Source organism: Nycticebus coucang, chromosome 7 (assembly GCF_027406575.1).
Source record: "Nycticebus coucang isolate mNycCou1 chromosome 7, mNycCou1.pri, whole genome shotgun sequence".
Lineage (NCBI taxonomy): Eukaryota > Metazoa > Chordata > Mammalia > Primates > Lorisidae > Nycticebus > Nycticebus coucang.
Genome location: NC_069786.1, coordinates 71539857 through 71550065, shown reverse-complemented (window position 1 = coordinate 71550065; position 10209 = coordinate 71539857).

Below are 10209 nucleotides of genomic sequence, written 5' to 3'. Positions count from 1 at the left end.
GGAAATCAAGTTACTCATGTCTGTTAGAGTTTCTCTTATAAATTGAGGTGCATTCTGGTTGGGTGCATAGATATTAATAATTGAGATCTCATCATACTGAGTATTACCCTTAACAAATATAAAGTGACCATTCTTGTCCTTCCTTACTTTTGTTGGTTTAAAGCCTATTGTATCTGCAAATAAAATCGCAACACCTGCTTTTTTCTTTTTACCATTTGCCTGAAATATGGATGACCATCCTTTCACCCAGAGTCTGTATTTGTCTTTTAAGTTAAGATGTGACTCTTGTATACAACAAATGTCTGGGCTGAGTTTTTGTATCCAGTCAGCTAACCTATGCCTCTTTAGAGGACAGTTTAAGCCGTTCACATTAATGGAGAATATTGATAAGTCTGGTGAAGTTTTGGGTATTGAGTTTTTCAAAAGTCCAGTGGGTATTTTTAATCCTTTCACCAGTGTGGAAATTGGAGTTTGATCCGAAGTTTCTGAGTGAGTTTACTTTTGTGGTATAAGATTGGGTTGGTCTTTATGGAGGATAGGTCTGAGAATATCCTGAAGAGCTGGTTTGGTTATGGCAAATTTATTCAACATATGAATGTCATTAAAGTATTTAGTTTCTCCATCATAAATGAAACTCAGTTTAGCTGGATACAAGATCCAGGGTTGAAAGTTATTTTGCTTTAGAAGATTAAAAGTTGGTGACCACCCTCTTCTGGCTTGAAAAGTTTCAGCAGAGAGATCTGCAGGCATTCTAATATTCTTCCCTTTGAAGGTAATGGTTTTCTTTCTCCTGGCAGCTTTGAGGATTTTCTCCTTCATATTAACTTTAGTGAAGTTAATTATGATATGCCTGGGGGATGCCTTATTGGGGTTGAGTCATGCTGGGGTTCTGAAGCTGTCCACTATCTGAATTTCAGGTTCTCTAGGCATGTCTGGAAAATTGTCTTTCATAATTTCATGCAGAAGGGCCTCTGTGCCCAGCGAGGCCACTTCATCTGTTTCTGGAACTCCAATGATTCGGATATTCGCCTTCTTTGAATTATCCCAGAGCTCTCTGAGAGAAAGGTCCGTATTTGCTCTCCATTTCTCTTCCTCTTTGAGAGTTTGGGAGCGTTCAAAGGCTTTATCTTCAATGTCAGAAATCCTTTCTTCTGCTTGCTCCATTCTGTTGCCGAGGGATTCTACTGTATTTTTCATATCTTTGAGGGCTACAAATTCTTGCTTCAGTGTGTCTAAGTGTTTGGTGGTTTTGTCTTTAAATTCGTTAAATTCTTGAGACAACTTTTAAATTTCTCTTCGAATTCCTAATTCCACTTTGTTAATCTTGTCTGCAATCCAAATTCTGAATTCGATTTCTGACATCTCAGCCAGTTTGTTTATGAATAGGATCTTCAATTACATCTGCCATATCTTTCCTTGTGGGGGTTGATCTATTCTGGTTATTCATGTTACCTGAGTTTTTCCGCTGATTCCACCCCATGGTTGTTTTACTCCCTTTGATTTTTTTCCCATGGGGCTTTGTCGAGGGCCTGTACAGTGTTATGGCCTGAGAAACTGGGGCCCTGTCTGGTGTGGTGGGGCTAAGTGGGTTTTGTCTTGTTTTCAGCTGGTTTCTGTTCCACCCTAGAGAAACAGATACTTTGGATTGAAGTCTCAGCTTTTGTTCGTATCCTTGTAGTCACAGATCGCCCCAGCGGGGTTGACGTGCGTTCTTCAACCTTCTCTCTTAGTGCAGCTCAAATCCACCAGGTTACTTGCTGAAGTTTTGTTCTTTAACTTTCCTACTGGATGGGAGCCTCTGTGGAAAGTTGGCTTCAGTCAGCCATCTTGTCTACTCCATTTTATTTATTTTTTTGAGACAGAGTCTCAAACTGTTGCCCAGGGTAGAGTGCTGTGGCATCACAGCTCACAGCAACCTCAAACACTTAGGTTTAAGTGATTCTCTTGCCTCAGCCTCCCAAGTAGCTGGGACTACACGTGCCCACCACAACACCCAGCTAGTTTTAGGTTGCATTTGTTATTGTTGTTTAGCAGGCCTGGGCCAAGTTTGAACCGGCCACCCCAGGTGTATGTTGCCAACACCCTGCTGATTTGAGCTATGGGCACCGCCTATGCTGTAAATTTTAATTTATAGTAGGTAAGTTTAGCCAGTAAGGTTTGGATTTGAGAGATGAAAAGTTTGTATGGCTATGGTACTATCATCCATGAAGCCTTTTAAAATACTATCTTATTTCTATAAATGAAATTATAAATTTTGAATTCTCTACATGCTGAACACTATCAATTTAAGTGATTTTGTGTTTCTCTATTATATTATGGGTCCAAGACCCAAAACACATGATCAGTCATCACTTACTTGCCTAATTCTTTACATTATTAAGGGCAACAAAAATTTTTTTCAGCTCTAATCCCATCCTCTACCCCTGTGTCAACATGGCAGTTTGATTCTATATCTGCCCATATCAAAACACCTTGGCTTGATTTGATAAAACGTAGCTAAAACTTGACATCATATAGGATTTACAGATTTTTTATTTTTTATTAAATCATAGCTGTGTACATTAGTATGATCATGGGGCACCATACACTTGGTTCATAGACCGTTTGACACATTTTCATCACACTAGTTAACATACCTTTCGTGGCATTTTCTTAGTTATTTTGCTAAGACCTTTACGTTCCACATTTACTAGTATTCACATATACCCTTGTAAGATGCACCGCAGGTGTAATCCCATTAATCCCCCTCCCTTCACCAACCTCCGCCCTCCCTCCCCTCCTTTTCCCTCTTCTCCCTATTCTTAGGTTGTAACTGGGTTATAGCTTTCATGTGGAGGTCCTACATTAGTTTCATAATAAGGGTGAGTACGTTCGGTACTTTTTCTTCCATTCTTGAGATACTTTACTAAGAAGAATATGTTCCAGCTCCATCCATGTAAACATGAAAGAGGTAAAGTCTCCATCTTTCTTTAAGGCTGCATAATATTCCATGGTGTACATATACCACAATTTACTAATCCATTCATGGATTGATGGGCACTTGGGCTTTTTCCATGACTTAGCAATTATGAATAGGGCTACAATTAATATTCTGATACAAATATCTTTGTTATGATGTGATTTTTTGTTCTTCTGGGTATATGCCCAGTAGAGGGATTACAGGATTGAATGGCAGATCTATTTTTAGATCTCTAAGTGTTCTCCATATTTCTTTCCAAAAGGAATGTATTAATTTGCATTCCCACCAGCAGTGCAAAAGTGTTCCTGTTTCTCCACATCCACACCAACATCTCTGGTCTTGGGATTTTGTGATGTAGGCTAGTCTCACTGGAGTTAGATGATATCTCAAAGTAGTTTTGATTTGCATTTCTCAGATGATTAAAGATGATGAGCATTTTTTCATATGTCTGAAGGCCATGCACCTGTGTTCTTCAGAGAAGTTTCTCTTCAAGTCCCTTGCCCAGCCTGCGATGGGATCCCTTGTTCTTTTCGTGCTAATGCGCTTGAGTTCTCTGTGGATTCTGGTTATTAAACCTTTGTTGGAGACATAACCTGCAAATTTCTTTTCCCATTCTGAGGGCTGTTTGCTTGCTTTACTTACTGTGTTCTTGGCTGTGCAGAAGCTTTTTAGTTTGAGCAAGTCCCAATAGTGTATTTTTGAAGCAGCTTCAATTGCCTGGGGGGTCCTTCTCATAAAATACTCACCCAGACCAATTTCTTCAAGAGTTTTCCCTGCACTCTCCTCTAGTATTTTTATAGTTTCATGTCTTTAAATCTTTGATCCAGTGAGAGTCTATCTTAGTTAATGGTGAGAGGTGTGGGTCCAGTTTCAGTCTTATACAGGTTGCCAGCCAGTTCACCCAGCAACATTTGTTAAATAGGGAATCTTTTCCCCACTGAATGTTTTTAACTGGCTTGTCAAAGATTAAATAACGGTAAGTAGCTGGATTCATCTCTTGGTTCTCTATTCTGTTCCAGACATCTACTTCTCTGTTTTTGTGCCAGTACCATGCTGTTTTGATCTTGTTTGCCATTGAAACTCTGAATTCAATTTCTGACATCTCAGCCAGTTGTTTGTGAATGGGATCTTCAATTACATCTGAGGTATCTTTCCTTGGGGGGGGTTGATCTATTCTGATTAATCATGTTACCAGAGTTTTTCCACTGATTCCACCCCATAATTGTTTTACTCCCTTTGATTTCTCCCCTGTTGTTTTGTCGAGGACCCGTACAGTGCTGTGGCCTGAGAAACTGGGGCCCTATTTGGTGTAGAGGGGGTAAGTGGTTCTGTCTTGGTTTCAGCTGGTTTCTATTTGACCCTAGTGAAACAGTTACTCTGGTTGAAGTCTCAGCTGTGGAGAAATACCAGCAATTAAGTCACCCTACCCACCACAGGCAACTAATCGAAAAGGAAAATCAAACCTTCCTACAACCACACACCCAGGGCACCACCTGGATAGTCCCCAGGTGAGTGGCTCAGTTCAAAAGGTCCAAATCAATTGTCTCAGTCAGCAGCTGCCTCAGGTGGGAGCATTGAAGAGGTCCCTGGGAACTGGATCACAGGGGTCTGGTGACTGCTCTAATATGGCTTGCTCCAGTGCTGTGTGGAGTCAGAAAGAGCCACCCAGTAAATAGATCAGTCTGGGAAGATTGATGCCTCCTTCCCCACCTTGCAGCTCTGTCACACCCAGTCACTGCTATCCCCACAGGGCTGTGACCCAGTCAGTTATCTGCAGTAAGCAGATACTCCAGGGGTTTGCACCTGCCTAAGTCACGTGCAAAATAGGCCGCTACTCTCTGTCTTTATCTAGCAGGGGGTGTTGTGTCCTGTCAACCTCGGGCACTTGATGGAGGCTAGAGGTGTTCACTCAGTTCCAGCCCCACCCTTAGTTTATGTTACTGGGTGAACGGAACAACCTGTGGGAGTTTGTTTCTGACCCTGCTAGATTCTTCTGCAGAGGAGAGGCTGATTTGAGTTCCCAGAACCTGTGCCTCTGGCCCTGTCTTTAGTCCTGCGGGTTTGTATTCACAGCACGATCAGTTGTCGGCTGTAGCGTCTTAGCCTCCTTTGTCTACAGGCTGGTGATCCCCTGAGGGCCAGGTGCATTCTAAGTTCAGTAAAGCGGTCCTCTGGATCAGCCCCACCCTGGGAGTTTCCCGGCTCTGCGGGTGTGTTTTCTAGTCCCTGTGTTCCACCCAGGTCAGTGCCGCCTCAGGCAAACCCTTTACTCACGGGGCCTGTGTTTCAGTCCCAGGTCTGTTCCATGGTAGTTGCCATCTTAGAAGATGCTCAGCCTCATCTGGTTGCCCAGGAAGACAGGAGGAGAGGATATGGGATATCTGGGAGTGGGCCTTGTTATTGCTGAAGACGGCTGTTGCTCTGCACCTCGGGGCACCACCGCTCCAGTGTAATTCCTTCTTAGCTGACCGTCGTCTTCTTGCTCCTTGGCTACAGAGTCAGCATTGGCCAGCTGCAGTCCAGGCCCTGTCTGCACCTCTCGAGAGTTCACCCAAGAATCTGGACTCCTGGGGGTTAGGTATCCAGATCACAGAGTGAGAGTGGAGGGGAGTGTTAGGAGCTCACGGTTGCAGGTCGTAACACCAAGCTCACTGAGACCAAATGAACAAACAGATACAAAGGTTACCAGGCACACGGCCCGTAGAGACAGAGATAGACGGAAACACATAGACATACAAGTAACAGCCACGACAACAGCAATATAAGAACAACTGCAATAAAAATAGTGATAATCGTAAAATAATTGAAAGAAAGAAAAAAAAGAGAGAAAAAAGTGGTGTTAGTAGGAATGTTAAATGAGGAGAAAGAAGAAATTAAAATTAGAAGACATAGAAATAAAAAATATATCTATATAAAAAGTAATAATAAAAAATTATCGAAATCTCCTCTAAGAAAATGGTGAGAAAAAAACAGACAAAAACAAAACAAAAAAAAAAAACCCACGAAAACCAAAAAAAAAAACAAAAAGGCACCAACTACAAAAATATTCTTGCGTGTAGAAATATGCCTATATATATATCTATATGTCTGCTGTAGGGATCGACTTTCGTAGGTATATTCATACTGCAGTATACTTTCTGGACACCAGGTGGCGCTGTGAGTGGTTCTGAGACTTGTACCTGATTTACAGTTTATACTGTTACCATGGTAACCATCTTCCATGGCCGATCGCCATTTTGGAATTTCTGTAAAAGTTTGTCGCCTAAGAATTGTGTAACCTCAGCTGTTCTTTTCCAGACAGCACTTGCGACCGACCTTCCCACTCAGTGCAGGTGTCCACGCTTCTTAAGTCTTTCCACTCTGTTCCCAGGTTCTCCTGCAAACTGGTGACTGCAATCGGCTGTAGGCAGAGTGGTGCTGAGTTTGCGCGGTCGTTGGCGGGCTTGCGGTTTTATCTGCTGTAGCTGGCTCCCGGGGCTGAAGCCAAGTTCGCGGCTTTAGGAGCTAAAGCCAGGTCCGTGACTTCAGTAGCTTCAGGGCTTTAGCAGCCAAAGCCGGGTCCGCGGCTTCAAGCCGGTTCCCGTGGTTGGAACGTTCAGGGGACTTATTCTGGGTTTTATGGTTCAGAGTTTCCCTTTTGGATCGGCACCCGCCAGTTCACCGCGCAGCCTGAACCGCCAGCCCCCTCCAACACCTGGGGGAAAGGTGCCCGCCCTTTTGGGTAGTTCAAAATGTCTGTTTCCTGGGCAAGATCCCTTCCCTTCAATTGTCCAACAGTTTGCCCAGCTCCCTGTGGTTTTGAGTGGCTCTCCTTTCGGATGCCTCCCTCAGTTCAGGAATAATTATTTGTCAGTTGGGTTTTGTCAGCATTTATAAGCTGCTGACCTCCGTAGGGGAGGGGCCTGCTGGCTGGTCGGGCCAAGCAGGGAAGAATCTCTACAACAGAGTCTGTGATTTTAAATTACCCCTCATATATAGCAATCCGCCAGTTCGCTGGGCGTCTCCAGCTGTCTGTCCACTCCAATAATCCACACACAGGGAAGGTCCAGACCGCCTTTCCTCTCACCTGATGGCTTGGGAGAGGTGGGCTACACGTCCGTCCTGTCCGCCATCATGCTCCGCCTATCAGGATTTACAGATTTTTTAAAAGTATATAGCCTGAGTTTGTTTATACTCCTCTCTATCCTCCACCCATTCCTATACCTTCTTTCTTCTCACCCTCATACACACATCCTCACTTGCACACACTTCTATAGGCTTCCTGGTGAGTATATAACATACCAGAGTATGCTACTCAAAGTCAAGACCACAGATCAACAGCACTGGCATCACCTGGGAGCTTGTCAGAAACATAGGCTCTGGAGCCTCATCTCAAATCTACTAAAGAATCTGCATTTTAATAAGTATCTCAGGTAATTTGTATACATAATAAACTGTGAGAAGCTCTGTACTAGAATTAATACAAATCCCAGCATGCCATGACTAGTGTTAGGTTTTAAAAAGCTGTCAGCTTGTTCACTGGGAGAAATTTTCTTTTCCACTCCTAACCCAGTGATTCTCAAAATGTGATCTCTGAGGGATGGGGGCTCAAGACCCTGTCAGAGCGTTCAGTCAGGTCAACACTTTTCCACTACATCAGCTGTGTGAGGCTAGATTTTCATTATATACTTTAGAACCCATCACAACAAACAGGTCGAATGGAGAAGCAGATACAAGAATACAGCTGTCTTCTAAGTAGGACATAGCAATTTACAAAAATGAAAACACTGCTGTTCTATCTTTGGCATTGTTTCAGAAAATACAGGGTTTTTTTAAATGTTATTTATGTTAACATGTTCTGATGGGATCCAGGGTCCCAAAACTAAAACAGTAATCACAAGTGTAATATGTCGGTGAGAAAATAGGTTTCAGTATATGCCATTTCTTTTACAACTCTATAGAAATGCCACTTTTGTAAACTGAAGGTAACTCTGTCTGCCTATGTCACATCCTTTCCACTATCAATGTTTATAATCTCTAAAATTGGCAAGGATTTGTACTTCTTTCTCCTGAACTGACATAAATAGCGTATCTCCTCTGAGATGCTTAGTAGCTTAGATCTGCTTTCTCAAGGGAACTTAAACATTGAAAAGAGGAACCGAAGAGTCCCTAACAACAATAGGGACTCATAAATCCAAGGGCTTTTGTCTTATTGGCACAAGCTAGCATCGTATAATTGATCTTGGCAGAGATTCTTGAAGAGGACTGAGTTTATAGGCAGTGGCTGCTTTTCAACATCATCTTCTAGTCAACACTTTCCAGCCATGGAGATTCCAGGATCTTCTCTTAGAGTTGAGTCCCAGTGTTTGCTTTCTCTTATAACTACACAGGTTGTCTGAGTCTCTCAGCTGCTAGAAATCTCAGGTTGTTTCCTCATGACTTATCTAAAGGACAATTCGTGGGATTTTCCCACCTCTCTACAGTTGTCTATAACATGTCTGTTACTCCCAAGTTCTCTAAATTATGCTTAAAAAGTAACCTTATAATACTGCGTGTTAGCACACCCCTGCTGTGTTTCCTCTCTAGTATTTACAGCTATTTAAATTATCTTCTTGTTTGTGTAAGTAGTGCGTGTTCCTGCCACCTCACCATGAGAGTGGGGACTTAGTCTTATTTATAGTTGTAGCCTCAGAACCAGGAACAGTGCCTGGAATGCTTATGCTGAACAGATACAGATGCTTTATGAATAAACAGATAGCATTCAGTTGGTAGTTGACCTCGTTGGCCACAGTTGGCCTGAGAGGCTGTATCCAAGGTAAGAAGGTAACTTAAAGGAGCACGGCGTTAGTTGAAGGGTCCAGAAGGGTCTAAATGACCAGCCAGACCTCCTTTGGTTTTTGGCATAAGGACTGCATGGCTTTTGTATTAAGTGGCCCTCAGGTTATGGGAAGCTGGACTTCTATTGACAATGTGTAAAGAGCAGAATATAATTATAGCATTCCCTTCAGTTAGGCAGGGTCTTACTAGGAATTTTGTAAGCAATAACAGATTAACAGAGTAAGAGTTTTATCATACTTTGAAACAAGGTGGAAATACCACATTATGTGGCATTTGGAAGGTTTTGAGAGCATTTAAAGGTGACCACCAGTTCTTGTGGTATTTAGTAATGGGCACTTTTGTCATAGAAATGAGTTTTCTTTTTTGCAGTTTTTGGCCGGGACTGGGCTTAAACCCACCACCTCCAGCATATGGGGCTGCCGCCCTACTCCTTTGAGCCACAGGCGCCGCCAGAAAGAAGTTTTCTTCAAATAGCCTCTTATTGTATCTAAGGGATACTAGTTTTATTCACAAGTCATGCTGTGTGATTAAAAGGGATTCATCAGACCCTCACTAATTCTCCTAGAAATGAGGTGGGTAGATGCATTTATGGAGCAACGAGTCAAGCAAAGAAGGGGTCCAGAAGAAGTTTCCTGCATTGGTAGAGAAAACTGTAGAGAACTTTAGGATGATATTGAGGAATGAGGAAATGAGAAAATTGAAAAACAGCATTTTATGAGGTATGTATAAATAATGAGACTTACAAGGTCACAGGACCAAAATGGAAAATAGTAACTAATTCATGTTGGCTATCTTGACTGTTTTCTCCAATTTGAAAAGCTCTAGTAAAGGAACTGTTGTGGAACTGAATGTATGCAAAGGGAGGCCCTTTGCTAACTGTCAGGTTGCTAAGATATATATAAAACAGATTTGCACAGTTTCCACCTATTTTCCCCCTAATCTTAGGCTTCCCCCTCCCTTGCTTTAGGTATACCTTCTGTAAAACTGAATTCTCACAGCAGATCGAAGTACTATTCATATCACTAAATGATTCTTCTCTTGTCTAAAATCTCCTGAAAGAATTTCTTTAAAATAACACGTTCCCCTAGTATAGCGGTTCTCAACAACAGGAACTGTATTAAAGGGTCTCGGCATTAGGAGAACCACTGCCCTAGTACATTATGTAAATAACTGCTTGACAACAGAGAGAAGCAGAAGATTTAAAACCAAAGCTACTAGCAATTGAAATTAGAGAAAAGAATTTCTGGGGTTTTTTTGTTTGTTTTTTGGTTTTTTTGTTTTTTTTTTGAGGAAGAGTCTTACTCGGTCACTCTGGACAGAATGCCATGGTGTCATAACTCACAGTAGCTTCAAACTTTTGGGTTAAAGGGATTCTCTTGTTTCAGCCTCCCTCGTAGCTGGGACTACAGACACCTACCACAAAGCCCGCCTAG